Source organism: Macrotis lagotis, chromosome 3, assembly GCF_037893015.1.
Source record: "Macrotis lagotis isolate mMagLag1 chromosome 3, bilby.v1.9.chrom.fasta, whole genome shotgun sequence".
Lineage (NCBI taxonomy): Eukaryota > Metazoa > Chordata > Mammalia > Peramelemorphia > Peramelidae > Macrotis > Macrotis lagotis.
The window spans coordinates 296,183,455-296,201,649 of record NC_133660.1 but is presented as its reverse complement, the minus strand read 5'-3'; the positions used below and the strand labels follow the sequence as shown (position 1 = coordinate 296,201,649).

Genomic DNA, 18,195 nt, shown 5'->3' with positions numbered 1-18,195 from the left:
GCAGCTAAGGTGGCTCAATGGACAGAGTACTTGCACTGAAGTCAGGAGTACCTGAATTCAAATGGGACCTCAGACACTTAATAATTACAGAACTGTGTGGCTTTGGGCAGGCCACTTAACCCCATTGCCTTGGAAAAAAAACTAAAAAAAAATTGGCTGAACAAATAGTCAAAATCTTTTTCATTGGTCAAAGAACAGTGGATTTAAAATCAAAACCTCTGGCTTAAGTTCTTGTCCTGTCATTCAGTAACCATAAGACTTTAAACAAGATAATTTTTTCTCCTTAATATTATAATTTCGTGAAATGTATCATTAGAGCAGTGGTGTGGTTGATTTCTTCTGTTGTTTCTAACTCTAGCTATTTTCATTTTGTGGCAGAAAAAATATATGATGGTAACAATGTGCCCAGAAAAGGGATATACTATCTTACTCAAATTTAAAATTCCATAGCACCTTTCTCATAGTAGGTATTTAATAAATTTGTGTTAAATGGGCAAATGAATGAAAGATGAAAGGGGGAAATATCTCATTGTCCCCAAAGGGAGATTAATCTTGACATTCAGTAATACACTTTATAATAATACACTGTATTATGTTTTTGTATAATTACAAATCATATTGGATAAGCTAAGGGAATCAGTGGATAAAATGCCTGTCCTGGAGTCAGAAAGACAAGTACAAAACCAATCTCAGCTATTTACTAGCTATATGATCCTGGGCTTTTCACTATCCTCTCTGTCTCAGTTTTCTCTGTGTAATAAAAGGTACCGTAACATACCTATCTCTCAGGATACTAAGAATGGCATGAGATTTGTGTAAGATGGTTGGTGTTGATCAAAGGATGGACTTAATAAAAGCTTGATCCATTCCCCTCATTTACCCCAACATTAATTAAGGATCCTACTCACTGTCCTCCCAAAATAGGCAATGCAGTTATGATAAGTTCATTTTACTGAATGATAGATGAGATAATTCTGAGAATTTGTGTAAATGTGAATATGGGGGGGAGGCTTGTGGTAGCTAGGTGACACAGTTGGTTATAGCACCAGCCCTGAAATCAGGAGTTCAAATCAGGCTTCAGACAATAAACAATTGCCTAATTCTGTGTCATTTACCCCAATTGCATTAAATAAATAAAATTTTTAAAAAGTAGTATAAATATGAGTCTTTGTGTGAGAAGCATCAAAAATCAAAGTCAAAAAGATCAAAGTCAATTGAATAATTTTTTTTTTTCCTGAGAGGCATCCTGGTACACTGGAATGATCCCTGGATTTGTAATTACAAGCAGCCCAAGTTCACACTGCATCTCTTCATTTACTACCTATGTGACCTTGGTTGCCACATCCTCATTTATAAAACAAAAGTCTCCAAGGCCTCTTCCAGCACTACATTTATAATTCTCTATTTTTCCTAACCTCAATCACCTAAAAATTCTATTTATCGCTCCTCATAACATGAATTAAAAGCCCATCAAAATTTTGTTTTGATCATCAATATCCTTTCTCAAATGCAGTGAAACAAAAGATAAGGAAATCCTAGCACCCACTGTATACTTTTTTTTTTCTTTTTTTGGTCTTTGGAAGGCAATGTGGTTAAGTGATTTACCCAGGATTACACAGCTAGGTAATTACTGTCTGAGGCCAAATTTGTACTGAGTTCCTCCAGACTCCAGGGCTGGTATTCTATCCACTGGGCCATATAGCAGTCTCTATATGCTTTATATATAGCATAATAAGGGCTTTTTATTTTTTCAAAATTTCCCTACAATTATCTCATTTTCTCCTTACAACAATGCTTTGAGATATATTTTTCGTTTTTTTTTTTTGTTTGGTTGATGTTTATTTTTTGGTTATCCCCCCCAAAAAAAGGTAAATAAACAAAACAAGAGAATTTACATGTCATGCCAAGGTCCATATTCCTTAAAGTGTATTAGAACTCAGGTCTTCTGGATTGTAGGTTCATCACTTTATCTACTGGACCATCACATGCATATAAATGGAGCATATTTCAATAGCTTTTCCATGACCTGAAAAGAATATATTAGGAGCGATCATATCTTTTGATCAAAATCCAGATGAGTCAGTATCTTTAACTTCTGTTTGTTTGTAGAGTTCATTGGAGTAATGTAATCTTCAGTATTGGGCCTTACTCATTGATACATTCCTTTTCAGATTTATCATTGAGACTTAGTTTATCTTAATCTCTGACTCTGGATGATGGAGGAATTTATAAGCTGGTAGTTGACAGTTGCAACTGTTCAGACTTGCAATTTATTTTACATCACTACATAACTCTAAGTCTTCTCTGTGGTAACTTCTAGCATTTCTTAATTGGAACTTTTGATCGGTTTATTTATTAAACTATACTACCCAAGGCTCACCAGCATATTTAAATCACGGAAAAAATGCTTAATAACTTTTAACATATTCAACATATTAAGGATGCTCAAAATGGATATTCCCTTCCCTGATGCAGATTATAGCCCACCTACAATTTCATATGCTGTTTAATGACATGCTTTGGGCAAAAAATATATCAGGTGGTCACACCTCTTCAAATTTTGCTTGGTCTTCAGACAACAAACATAGTCTGCCAGAAGGTCTTCCTTGAAAATTTTCAATTTTAATAATACCCATCAGTTTACAATTCTAAAGCATGGCCTTGGAGAACCTAGGGTTCTCTTCACGACTATCTGACATATCCTGGGACACCTAGATGGAGTCATGAGGATGTAAGTTCAAAACCAACCTCAGACACTTGATACTCACTACCTTGTGGGCTTGGGCAAGTTGCTTAACCCTGATTTCCTTGCATCCAAGGCCATTTCAAGTCATCCTCATTCAGATCTTGCATCTGAACCCAGATGGCTCTGGAGAAGAAAATGAGACCAGTGACTGCACAGCACACCCTCACTCAAATCGAATTCAGCTGTTCTTCATGACATCATCTCTCTGACATCCAGGTCATCTTCGAAAATGAAGGACAATCATCATCATGTGATGTGTCTGAGGAAGATGAGTTCAGAGGATATTTAATGATCCTACTAGATTTTCTAAAATATAAAAAGAATCCTAATTTGATTTTGAACAGGGTTATGAAAAAAAATCCAAAAAGAACTGATGCTTTGCAACAAAGTCAAGTCATTGTGCATGAAAATTTTAGGTTTTCTTAAATATTTTGTTCATTTTTTCTGTAACAATAATTACATGAGTTAAGTCAGATCACCTAAGATAAGTCCAATAATATGGAAAATATCCAGGACTTGCTTCTGAGAGAAGATTTTCTGCGTTGTTGTGCTATATTGTTATCGGTGACATTGTTATGTCTCTTAAGTAGAAGGAATTGCAATGAGTCTTTAAAATTATCATACTAAAACATGCAGGGTATTTAGGAATATTTTGTATACACTTAATGCAGGTAGAATTCACGAAATTGGGTGAAGGCCATTGCTCCTACTCTTCCAGAACCAAGAAACAGAGTTGGGATTTGGTCATATTTTATGTCTTTTTCAGTTGTAGGTACAGGGAGCTGAATCTCAAAATAGGGAACTCAAACCATGAGGACTTTGGAGCCAGAATTCAAAGATTTTGCTTCTAGAGAAGAAACCATGAGAATCCAGGGTACCAGAATGCAAACCTGGGGGGCTTGGAACATGAAACTTGGTGGTGGTGGTAGTGAAATATAAAATAATAATTAAGATTATATAAGAATAAGGTTAGATTGTGAATCTAATGAGCTTCCCTTTCCCAAAAAAGAGCTTTAGGGGACATTAAGTCCCTCAGGAATGGACAAAACAAAATGTGCATATGGTTGTTCTTGCTATACTTTTTAAGAAAATATTCACTTGTAAAAGAAATATATGAAGTGATTAAATAAAAGTATGGGATTTAGATCCCTTATGAATGGTCAATATACAATCTGTTGAGTCTTTAGTTAAGTTAGAAAGGAGGGATTCCTCATCCAGTGAATAGTGCCATGGAGCAATAATGAAATGTAATATATTTGGCTTTCTGGTAGGATAGGCTAGACCATTTCCATAATACTTGGGAAATATATCCAAATGCCAAGCCATAATTTCTTTGGTTTTGTTCAGAAAATATCACAATACTAACTTAATAAATATTTGTTGGATTGGATGGGACTAAAATGGATCTTAAAATGCTTCCAAAATTATTCTATATTCAGTTTTATAGAAAACTAGCTTATAAAGTTTTTTCAATAGAACTTTGATCAATGAAAATTAACAGTGAAACCTTTAGAATTTCCAATAAAAAACAATCTCTATCTAGATCACCTTGGCCTAAGGGTAACGAAATTATATAGAGAGTATTAAGAGTCTCTGACATTCCTTCTGTGGCTTTGTTCAACGCAAAGAACCTATGGCTGGCAATTTGGGAGATTGAGAACATCTGTCCTACTGCTATAAATGACAGAGAATATTCACATTTTAATGATTCTCAGAGAGTGAACAAACTTATTTTCTCCAATTATCCCTCTTTATGGGAGCTATACCCATTGTAACAATGATGTGTGTTATTTCATATTCATTCAACATGAATAGACCTAAAATGTTTAGTTGGATAAAATGTTTATAAGGTATAAAATAAATTAAAATAAAGAATAATACAAATTAGTAGTTTATATAATATTTTAGGGCTGACAAAGTGCTTTATAAAGTTTGTTCTATTTGATCATCAAAGAGACTTTAAAAAAGAAATGTTATTATTGTCCATATTTTAAAAATAAAAAAAACCTGAGGTTGAGTAAAGTTAAATGAGTTTTCTGATAATTTTCTGGATATGCAATTGTGACAATTACATCACTCACTCTATTATCTTGTTGCTGCTGATAAAGTAAAGAACAATAAAATGTTGTATTTCTTGAAACCCACAACCTTTCTCTGGTACATACAAATGCTACCCAATCCATATTATTTGGTGTACACAGGAATTATGGAAATACATGGTCCAATAAATCAATCAATAGACAAGAATTTATTAAGTATTTAAGATAAACTTGACAATGCCTATATTTTGGATACTAAAAGGAAAACACAAAAATAATCCCTTCCATCTAGAAACATAAATATTAATAGGGGTGACACATTAATAGGGGTGACAAATAAGCTCAAATAATATTTAAAGATGATAGAAGGAAGGCAACATTCATTGTCCGTAGTTGCTTCTTCAGTGATAAGACAAAGCAGTCTAGAACAATACAATGCTACTTCCAACTTCTGCTGCATCCATATATACAGAATGAGCTGAGCAGTCATTAGATCAAGGACTCAGAAATTGCTAGATCTATTATAGGACATGGAATTCAATATCTGATGCCAATTAGAACTGAGAGTCATATTTGCAAAATATCAGTATTTGAAAAGATGGAAAAAGAAGATATGAACATTCCATGAATATTTCCTACAATTTCCTTTGATCCTGTACAGGTTGTGGACTAGAATTCAGACACAGACACAGATACATACATACACACACACACACACACACACACACACACACACACATAAACACCAACATACATACATCCATACATACTTCTCTTCAACCTGTTGTTTTTATGTATTGAGGATATGGAAAAGAGCTGGGAGAAAGATGAACAGAAGCTCCATGTAGAATAGATCAGTCTATATTTTTTCAGGTTTTAACTCAATCTATTAATTTTGCATGCTTAATAAACTGAATGACTGTGTCCATTGAAGGTGCAAATTGTGCTTTGAGGGATGTGCTTCAACAGAAAAATTTAAAAAGATGTAAAGTGAAGGGAGTGAGTCTCAGCCCTGAGAGCTCAAACCATAGATTCTTTGGAGACAGAATTCAAGGTAAGATATTGCTTCTAGTCCCATAATAGAACTTTGAGAAGCAAGGATACCAGTCAGTGAACCAAAAAAAGGCAAGAAACTTGCATCTTGGAGAGAGGAAGGGATTAAATAATTCAAAAACTGTGTTAAGTCATAAACCTAATCTGTTCTCTGTAAAAGAAAAAAAAAATTCTGAGCAACTGAACCATTCCCTTATATATATTCAGAATGTGAATAGAATGAATATTGATTTAAATGTCTACCAGGCTGATGAGACCTTCTGACTAGAGCAAAAGCATTAATTTAGAGCTGAACTTCTCCATGTAGTTACACTTTACCTTTCCCTAGATTTAATGTCCTTTCTTACCAAATGAAGTAGGCTTCTACTACATGAGGAATATCCAAATTTCAATAGGAATTCACCAAAGGTCTATCCAAGCAAAATGTATTGCATTGCATTAAAAACAAAGCAAACAATAGAAAAGAATCAGAATTTGAAAGGACTTCCTACATGAATTATTTCAACACATTCCTGTATAAAGATATGCTATAACAGAATTTCCCATGTCTTTTGAATGGTGCTAAAACTTTATTGCTTAATTGCTTCCATTTGTGTTAGCTGGATGTTACAAGTGATTCTATTGAAGTCATATTTGCCAAGTGTCTATAGATGCTGATATTCAGATACTTTAGAAGAAAGAGAAGGAGGAGGAGGAAGAGAAGGAGAATGGAGAAGATGGAGAAAAGAACAAAAACCAGAAAAAAATTTATAATGAATTTTAATGTTTTTCACCTACTTTGCTCATTTTAATTTAGGCAAGTTTCATAAACACCCAAGGAGTCAGATGCTATATTATCCCGATTTTATAGGTGTCAAAACAGAGGCTTAATAACTTTCCCATAGACATAAAGCATCTGAGAAAATTTGAGTGTAGCTATTCCTGACATGAATTCTAACACATTTCAAAGTATATTATTAAGTTGTTTACAAGAAAAATTTACCTTGGGTTTTGCTGAGATGGTAGATACATATATAAATATATATTTACATATGTATATGTATGCATGTTTATATGTATATACATATATAAAAATGCAAAGCTGATAGAGATAGATTCTTATTATACATTACATAAACATAATTTTAGAGTAGATATATTATAAATGATATATTATATATACATATTCAAAGGTGCATTTGTATATTTTATGTCAAATGATTTTTATCGGAAATAAGTTATACTTTTTGATTACTAATTTATGAGCTTGAAAGATCCTTGAAGACAATGTCATTTTCTTCAGTACATAGCACAGAAGTAGTAATAAGCAATAATCTTAAATCTGCTAGAACTTGAGATTGCAGATAGAAAAAGAAATATGAGTCAATAAAAAGTCTTTTTCTCCAACAAATCATGTTGAGAGAAGCAACTTGTCCATTTGTAATTCTATGCATCAATATTTTAGGGGTAAACTTGCTGCAAACTGGAGAGTTTCAAAGGGAAGAAGCACCTTTATTGAAGCTAGCCCTTCTTAGAAGCTATGTTGAGGATGGCGTGCATTTCACATATGACAACTAACAGAAAGAAGTTGAAGTAGAAAATAGAAGGCTGAGTTCAGGAAACAACAAATAGGCTGGTGGGGGAAACAAGGTTTCATGATGGGGTGGAATGCTCAATATTTTCATATGTTATTTCATTTTTTTATTTCCACAATATGTGTAAATGTACATCAAAAGATAATATCTTGATATCTATTTTTGTAAGGAAAAGTGGAAAATAAAAATAAACTAAATCTGAAGAGGTAGAGTTGAGCTAATTTTCAAATAACTATAAAAGAAGGTTTTATATTTTTTTATCATAAAGATAATAGACAAATCAATGAAGACTGTTGAGTAGGGGAATAACATTAAAAGATTTCTTGTTTGCTTGTTTTGGGCTTTTGCAAGGCAATGGGGTTGCACTCAGGTAGAAAATTATTAACAGTCTAAGTTGGATTTGAACTCAGGTCCTTCTGACTCCAGGGCTAGTGTTCTACACACTGCACTACATAGATGCCCTCCAAAAGGCTTTTTTAAGATTATTTTGAAACTTAATAGAAAACGCATTGGAGAGAGGATAAATTGAAAGACTGACGTTCAATTATAAAGCTATCTTCATATTTAGGGTAATAGCTAATTGAGGATGTGAGCTAAAATATTACTCATAGGCTAAAGGATTTGAGGAAAGATATGAAGTAGATAATCATGACAGTAATTAACTATTATATGTGTCTGTAGGTTTACTAAGTATTCTGCAAATATGAGATACTTATGACAATACATTGAGACACCAGTTATAATTATTCACTTTTCATGCATAAACAATCTGTGAAAAGTGAAAGCAATTGACCAAGAAATTTGAGGGTAAGTCTGAACTTTGATTTTCTAACTCCAAGTAGAACATTCTATCGACCATCCCTGCATGAAGGTTAACTTCCAGTTTCCCTATTACTCCTTCATAGTCTTTACTTAAAACAAGGAAAAGAAATATTATGGGTAAACCAGGTCTTCTCCAAAACTTTTTTGATTGCCTCCTTCACATCTTTGTTCCTCAAACTATAGATGATGGGATTCAACATAGGAATCACAATAGTATAAAATACAGACACTACCATGTCATGGCTCAGAGAGTAGCTGGAAGAAGGTCTCAAGTACATGAAGAGGATGGTGCCATGGTAGATGGCTACCCCTGTCATGTGGGAACCACAGGTAGAGAAGACTTTCTTTCTCCCTTCAGCTGAGCTAATCCTTAGAATGGAAGCCATGATGAAACCATAGGAAAACAGGACAATCAGAATAGCAAGAATCTCACCTAAACTCACAAAGATGAAAAGTAGCAATTCCTTGACATGAGTATCAGAACAGGAGATGGCTAAGAGAGGAGGGATATCACAGAAGATGTATCTAATTACATTGGATGCACAAAAGGATAAACTAAATGTGACCACAGTATGTATAATGGCATTTGATAACCCTGCTATATATGATCCAATGATCAGAGGCACATAGACTTGTGGAGACATGACAGCTGTGTAGAGCAGGGGGTTCCAGATTGCAACAAAGCGGTCATAGGCCATAGCAGCCAAGAGGAAGCATTCAGTGGTCCCAAAAGTAACAAAGAGAAGCATCTGGGCAACACATCCAGGAAAGGAAATTGTCTTATTCTTTGCTAGAAAATTGACCAGTATCTTAAGGTGTGACCACAGAGGAATAACAGGCATCCAAGAAGGATAAGACACTCAGGAAATGGTACATGGGGGTGTGGAGTTGGGAATCCACTGCAACCAACACAACTAAGCCCAGATTTCCCACTAGGGTGAAGAGATAGATTGCAAGGAACAGCAAGAAGAGGATGACCTTTAGCTCTAGTCGGTCCGTGAAGCCAATAAGAACAAACATGGTGACCTCAGTATCATTAGGCATGTTTTCTTTTGTAGTTATCCAACTCTGGGAATAACAAGAGAGTTGCAACTATAAGTGAAACCTCCAACATTCTCTTAGATTCTAGAAATTCTGTACTTCATTAAATGAGTTATGCTAACATTGAAATAGTTCCTTTGAAGTCCTTCCTTAAATTAGAAAGTAAACTTACCGAATCTTATTTGAAGGTTTATTTTACTATTATATTTAAATGAAAAACGGAGCCATGAGCTTTTTCCAAAGCTAAATAGAATCATATACTAATATAAGAAAATCTTATGAGTAAAATCATGTCCATTAAGATACTTCAAGAACTATTCTGCCAAAAAGGAAAGAAATGAATAACCTTAGACTTTACTCCCACTAAAACCCATTTATAATCTATTAACACAATTGTAATTTTTAATATCTTATAATGTCCATAGCGCCTGTGATTACTACATCTATCGCTGAAGAAAACAGTCAGAAATAATCAGAGACATGGGGTTGAATTCTGATTCTGCTATTTAGTACTTGGGGGACTGGGAAGTTACTTAACTTTCTCATTCTCTTTTTTCTTTTTTATTTAAAAAAGCAATAAGGTGTCAGGTGCATAGCTTCTCTATGGTCTTCTAATTCTAGAGATATTATCTCAATAAATGGCTAAATTTAATTTCAAGATTTATTATTTTTTGTAAAATTGGCAAATTGCCTTCTGTGGAGGTTCAGGGGAAAGAAGCAAGATTAGGGAAAAAATTGTAAAACTCAAAATAAATAAAATCTTTAAGTACAAAAAAGAGTTATTATTTTTGACCCAAAAGTTGAAGATTGAGAGTTCTAGCAGAGAATCATAGTATCTCCATGAATGCAAGTGCTGGAAGATGTCAGAGAGCATGATCTCCAACCCTCACCTACACATGAATCCTTAATATACACTGATAAGTTGTTGCTTATATTTCACTAGAAGATGCCAATACTATACATTCCTCTATTCGGGTTGATTATTTGGATTATTAGGAAACTGTCTTCTGCACATGAATTGCATTATTTACTAGATTCATCATTTTTTTATTTCCAACCTCCAGAGTCAGATGGGGGTAAAATATATTCCTGTATTTGTATCACAAGTATATCCTGAAGGAGAGCTACTCTTTTTTCCAGATAGAAATTGATTTTTCTAGTCTGTATATTTCAAAAAATAAAATAAAAAAATTCCCTATATTCTCTACTCTCACCATTCTTGTTGCATTCCTTTGGATTCACTCTGGTTTATCAAAGTCTGTGAAATGTAGCAAGAAATGAATGCAATACTCCAAATTGGGTTTATGGAAATATTAGACTGTATAACAAGGTCATTTTCTATTTGGACACTATGCTTTTTTAATGCAAAATATGAAATCTTGGAAGAGATACTAGAACACAATAATAACTTACATTTCATATAGCTTGTAACCCTTTAAGTTTATAACTTTCTAACCTTCCTTTAAACAATTCCATGAGTTATGTGATTGACATTTTATCTTCCTTGGTGAAAATAAGTCACAAAAAGAATAAATTAGTCTACTTAAGAGATACAAGGGAACAATGTGTGGCTTGGAATGATAACCCATTTTTCTACATTCTGATATCTAACCAGATAGCTGCTATCTGATTCCAAGTTAGCACACTGTCCTGTGCCACTTAATGACATTAGAGACTACTTAATGCAAGCCTTATCTCTTTTACTAACTTTAACAAACTTTGGAAAATGGTATTATTTCTTGGTTCTCTTGTTCATCAATTTTAACATGAGGATGCTATACAAATGCTTCTATGATTCTGTATCTTCAGAATCCTTCTGACAATCATAACTGTCCAAAAAAAAAGGGAAAAATTTGTCCATAAATCTGAAATCTTTAAATAGAATACATATTCAGGAACCACACCTTCTTTCTCTTTGCATATTGCAAAGTACCTAACTAATGGAGAGTCAATGTCTGGCCATTACAGACATTTCATAATGAACATTAGAACTCCACTATTTATTCAGTGAATGAATATATGAAAGTAAACCTGATTGAATTAAAATGATTCTAATCAACTAATTGTAGATGATATGATCATTAAAAAACAAAAGTGAGTAATTAAAAAATTATATTTGAGAATTCAACCTTATTGTATAGAAGATAAAACAGATAGTGGGTGGTTTACTGAGAAAGGATGAACTCATGCTCAGAATTAGGAAGCTATTGTCATTCTCCTCAGGTCAGACTTAATTTCAAAATTGTCCATCCTACCTGTGGAATAGAAGAACAAAGATTGTAGGTTAGGTAGTTTATGTGTATCATGTAGTCTAATATTTTATATCTATTTTTCCTAGGCATTCGGTGTCTCAGTTGGGAATAGAACTAGAGGGGATACACCACAATCAAGAGACATTCATAGATTTTCAAAAAATAAGTAAATAGATTTTAGGAGATTAGTGGTCATAATGATGATTGCTTATTGAAGGGTTCTTATTTCTCCAGTATTACACAATAGAGCATGTTAATAGAAAAATGTTAAAGTGAAAGAACATTAAATAAGCAGTAAATAATTTTGTTCATAATATCTCTGCCAATTTATGGGAAATCATGAATACAGAATATGTATTCTCTAACTGTAAGTTATTTCTGTTAAAAATAATATATCTGTCATATTTTCTTCAAAGGATTCTCAGATTTTTTTAATGTAGTTATGTTTTTGGTGTTCTGTTCAATTCTTTTATTATTATGTTATCACAGATTGGAAGAAAGCCATGATTGTTCTTATAATACATCAAAAGAGTAAAGGTTACAAAGGTCATATCATGTTTGAAAAATTTTAACTCAGAGACTAGTGCCAGGTCTTATTTACCTAACTTCTTAGCTTAGGTAAACTCATGGTCTTTTAAAGAATCCAGAAAGCAGAACCAGAAAAACGTCGTACAGCCTAACAGTAACACTGAGGTGATGATCACCCTTGATGGACTTGCTCATTCCACCAATGCATCAGCCAGGGACAATATTGACATATCTGCAATGGAGAATACCATCTGTATGCAGAAAAAGCATTATGGACTTTGAACAGGGAACAAATCTGAAAAACAAAAAGCCATAATCTTGTTATATAAACTTCTATCTCATACTTTACTTTTCTTCCTTAAGGATACGATTTTGTTGTCATCACATTCAACTCAGATCAACGTATAATAGGAAAACAATGTGAAGACTAACAGAATGCCTTGTGTGTGATGGAAAAGTTGTAAAACACAAAATAAATAAAATCTTTCTAAAAAAATAAAGACTCCAGAATATTTTCCTACATGTTTCTGATATTTTTAGATAAAGTATCTTTTTGAACCCACTAGACAAAATTTCTGAATAGTTCAAAAATGAGAAGGCACTTGAGCTCCAACACGAGAATGATCTACTTGCCGAAAAAAGAGGAATCCAGTCAATTAACAAATATTTGTTAATGTAGGAGGAAGTAGAATATTCATATAACCCTATCTTAGAATAAACAAAATTGAAAAAGTCATTAATGAATTTCTGTATAAAAAAATACCAGTTGCAGGAGAATTCTCAAGTACATTATACAAATGTTTAAAGAACAATTTCAATAGCACATAAACTATTTGATAAAATAGGAAAAGATGGAATCCTATCTTTGTTGGCAAAATCTTGATTTATATGAGATCTTGAACACAGGCCTAAATCAGGAAGCAGGAAGTAATGTAGGACTAGTTTAATTTTTGGAAAATTATAAGCATAATTGTTCATATTAACACCAAAACCTATAAAAATCATATGGTTATCTCAATTGAAATGCACAAAAAGGTTTAGACAAAATATATTCCTATTCCTATTAAAAAAAACACTAAAAAATATTTGGAATGAATGGAATTTTCCACAAAATAAGTAATATGTATTTAAACAACGAGCAAGCATTATCTATAATAAGAATAAGCTAGAAGTCTTTCCAGTAAGATCAGAAATGAAGCAAGAATGACCATTTTCACCTCTATTACTGAATATCTTTATAGTAATTTAAAAAGAAGATGAAATTTAAGGAATTAGAATAGTCAATTAGAAACAACCTGATGATATACTTGGAATATTCTATAAACTAAACAAAAAAAAGCACAATGAAACCTACCTGAAATAATTAGCCACTTTAAAAAGTTATAGGATATTCTGAGAAGGATAATGAAACTAATGCAAACTGGGTCACTTTTCAATTACTGTAAGACCAAATATCAGGGTTTTTGTCCATTTTTTAAACAGCAACCTTATAGTTATTAATAAAGTGGATCATACTGAACTCATTGAAATCATTGACCAAGATGATGAAAAATATTTTTTATTCAGGAGCAAGAAAAGCAGGGGAAGAGATCAGGGTCACTTGAAAACCCATTGGCTATTTATGGGAAAAAATGGATTGATCATTAGGTATGTCTTCTTACACCTATATCTTTGGCAGTTATGGAAATTTAATGTGTACAAGTGTACCCAAATCTTGGATAATCTTGCAATCTTGCCTAGAAAATGAGAATTTTCCTAAATGGCCACACCCCTGGTTAATTGTGCAGTTAAGAAGACCAAAAAGCTATTCATTTTAACAGGTAATAAAAGTGCAAGATAACTGTCCTAAAGGGCGAGGCTCAGATCAAACAGGTTTTTTTTTTACTTCTATGTAAATTGAAAAGGGTCCTGTTTAGCAAGCAAATGAATGGTCACATACAAGACCTTTAGTTCTGACAGAGAGAGAACTCATTTTGATGTACAATCAGAAATAATATTTGACACAATACCAATTAGGATAAATTAAAAAGTAGAATTGTTTATTAAATGATACAGTTAAAATTATCTTCAATATAAAATAAATCCACATAAAAATTAGTTTCTCTATACATCACTAACAAAATTCATTATGAAGAGGGAGCAGGAAATTTCATTTAAAATAACTACCGAGGGGCAGCTAGGTGGCGCAGTGGATAAAACACTGGTCCTGGACTCAGGAGTACCTGGGTTCAAATCCGGTCTCAGACACTTAATAATTACCTAGCTGTGTGGCCTTGGGCAAGCCACTTAACCCCATTTGCCTTGCAACCCCCCCCCCCTAAAATAACCTAAAATAACTGCCGATAATAAATAATATTTGAGCATCTACCTGCCAGTACAAAACCAGGGATTCTGTGAATAAAATTACAAAACACTTCACTTAAATAAGACAAAATTAAACAATTGAAAACATATTAATTGCTCATGAGTGGGTGAAGTAAATAGGATAAAATGATACTTCTACATAAAATCATTTACTAATTTAGTATCAGATGAATGAATTTGCCAAAAACAGAGCTGGAAAAAGTTTTAAGCATTCAGATGGAAGAACAAAAAACTTAAGAATGTCAAGGGAATATATAAGAAAAAGAAATGAAAGTAATAGAGCAGTATCAGCTCTCAAACTGTAATACAAAATGGCAATAATGAAAATTATCTGCTAATGCCACTAAAATTTACATAGCTCCACATTTTAAAGTGTTTTAAAAATAATATAGTTCATAAATTTTAAATACTAGATAAGTAATAAATAATGATGATAAAAATAGTGGATAATTATTATGAATAGAAGGGTATATCACTGGAACAGTTTGGTACCTAATAATTGCTAGTAAATGGCCATAGTATTCCACTGTTTGAGAAGCACAAGTATCAAGATTTTGTATCAGGAAGTCACTATTTGACAAAAATTGCTGGAGAAATTGGAAAGAAGTATGGTACAGGGTACTCCTAGTACAAAAGTCCCCTTCATCAATGACTAATAACTACTAATAACTTCATCCAGTGACTAATAACTACTACATGATTAGAGAATTCCAGAACATTGAGAAATTAATTGACTTTGAACATTGCTAGTGACAGTGAGTAAGATGATAAAACTCGAGTCAAGAAGACCTAAATTTAAATCCAGTTTCAAATACTTTGTGACTGTATACTTTAAAAAAGTGACTTATTTTCAAGTTTTCCTCAATTTTCTTTTGTGGAAAAAGTGTATAATGACATCATTGACCTCCCATGGTGATTATGAGAATAAAATCAGAATGATATAATGAGGATAAGATAATACAATATTCGTAAAGTTCTTTGGAAATCTTAATGTTGTTTCAATGGTAGTTTATTGTTATCACTAGATTGGTAAGTTCCTTGAAAGTAGAAACTGTCTTTTGTCTTCTTTGCAACCCCAGCATTTAGCACAATCCCTTACACATATAGATCAAGATTTTTATTGACTTTTAATGTTTGGTGGGTTGACTATCCATGTCAGTAAAGTGTTAGAATGGCTTGAACTCATGTATCCCTGAGTCCAAGAATGGAATTTTATATACTCTGAGATGCTGTCTTTTTGTCTATATATTACTCTACAATTTTCATGGTGTTTCAGTTAGAAGAAACCTGTATGATGTTAGATTCATTATATTGATTTTACTGGTTTGGAAACAAGGAAATAAAGTGGTTAATTAGTGATTTCCTAGCATGTACCAAATTATAAGCATTACTATTTCAGCTCAAATGAAGACAATGTCAAAACCAGTAATCCCATAAGGGAAATTAAAAGTCATGTAAACTGACAAAAAGTAAACTCTGAAATTCAATGTCATTTCTTTGTTAACTCTGATTCAGATGATAACTATTTCTTCCATTTCCTCCTGAGGAGCTTCCTTGTGAAATGTTTCAGGAATCAACATTTTAATCCCTTCTTCAAATTTTCGAGTGAAAGTCCCCTGTGAAACATTCTCAAAGTATAGACAATTTAGAATTTATAAACCCTTCCGTTTCATCCAATCTGCATGAATGCAAGACTTTGGTGATGTGGCCAAGAACACATATTTATTGGTCACAGGTAGGTTTCAAAATACATTGAGATTTTAAAAATATGGAAGAGGCTAAAATTTCACTCACTTCCTCTAATTCTTTATAAGGAAGAAAACTGACAATTTATTTTCAAACTGTGAATAGGCTGAACCTGAAAGTAAATGAAGGAACATGAAAGGGTAGTGAATATGAATTAATAAATATGTACATGGGTCTAATTGAAAAGAAGGGTATTTATCTTCATTCTCTAATCACCATTCAGAAATCAGTGGTAGAATGAGTTTTGGGAAAGCAAAGGTTATTATTTAATCTAATAATTTATCTTCCCCACCAAAAGAATTCAGAACAAGGATCCAATTGATAAATTCCCTTAATAGTTATTTCATGTTTGAAGCAATTAGACCAGAGCCATCATATTGATTATCATTAAGTATATTTTCAAACATCAGATTCTAGTAAGATGAAAAAAGCACTGCCTTTTAATGTGACATTGAATTAGAGATGGCAAATAAAATACTATAAATGGAAAGTGCTGTATAAATCTTAAAAGTGCTCACAAATCTCTGTAAATGCTAGCTATTGTGAACATCAGGATTATTTTGTTGTTGATTTCATTTTTCAGATAAAAAAAAATTGTGGTTTACAGAGGTTAAAACGACTTCCCCAGAATAAGTCAAAATATCAGGATCAGGATTGACCAACTCAAACATTCAAGACACCAAATCCTTTGATCTTTTCACCAAATCATTTCTGAAATTTAATAATTCTATCTTTTCTTGTCTATCACCTCTTCTTCCAAATCTCTTTTTTCTCCTCCTTTTTTAATTCTTCATTAAAACCTCTCAACTCAGTGGACAGAAATGAGAATAAGTAATGGGAAGAAAGGAAGACATAGGAGATGAACAGGAGGTGGAAGTGTGACCTAGTAACTGTTATTAAATGTTTGAAGGATGACACTTGCAAAATAAATTGCACTTGCTTTGTCTATGCCCCAATAGCAGTAAGCAAATAATGAATGAAGATGTTGTTGCCATGGAAAAATCCCAATGAGAAGACTTTGGTTGTCACTAACTATGCTTGTAACTTTTAGCAAATGTGTTAAACTTTATGTCCTAGGGCAAGATTATGACAGATGGACTTCAGGTCTAAGATTCCTTTCAGTTCTAAAATCTTACAGTTCTAAGATGCCAAGTTTTAAGAAATCTTTTATTGTTTGATATAATGGAAAACTGTTTCCCAGACAATCAAAACTGCTTCTCTGAAAGGTGAATTAGATGTTATTGAAGTCCTTTAGAAAACATCCGAATGTTTCCTTTGGGGAATATTTTAAAATTTATTAACATTCAGGCACTTAGTAGATTAAATAACTGAGACATGCATCTCTTTAATTCTCTAATTTGGTGAGTCAGAGGAATTTAAGCCTCTGAAAGAAAATAAGTATGTTGGGGAGTGAGAAAGAAATGAAAAATCAAAGACAGGGAAATAAAAGATGATAGAGGCTATGATGCTGAAGTTTTCTCCAAATACATATTTGAAAGGATTTCATATGAAAGTGGACACCAACTTTTTTAGAATGCAGTCAGATTAGACCAAAAGAGTGAAAATTACAGGAAGGCAGATTTCACCTCAGTATAAGGAAGAATTTCCTGAGAAACAAGTTTTGATATTAAAACAGGCTGCCTCACTAAGATACTGGTAAATATAAAAAAAACAAATTTCATATTTGAAGTTTAGCAAATCCAAAATCAGTATCATGCATCTTTCTAAACATTGTCTGTTTTTCAAATAGTACAAATTCAGCATATATAGAAAAATGTTGTAGTCAAAATAGGTATAGTGACCTTAACTTTTGTTCAGAAGAAATATAGAGAGACTACAATGCAGAGACAAAAATGGAAAAGTACAGAGAGATGGTGTTTTATTAGGTGTTCCCCTTTTAAATGTCCCCTTCACAGTACTCGAGGACATAAATTTAAGCAAACAGCACAGTCTCCACCCTTAATGATTTTACATTCTGATTCAAGAAGATAACATATAAAGAGGATCTGCAAAAAAGGCAAAGCAGGGAG

General features: G+C 32.8%; 1 pseudogene; it reads right to left on the bottom strand.

Moving 5' to 3' along the window:
* Positions 1-8,320: 8,320 nt before the first annotated feature.
* On the bottom strand, positions 8,321-9,287 carry LOC141519542 (olfactory receptor 5T9-like; annotated as a pseudogene).
* Between the last annotated feature and the right edge of the window lie 8,908 nt (positions 9,288-18,195).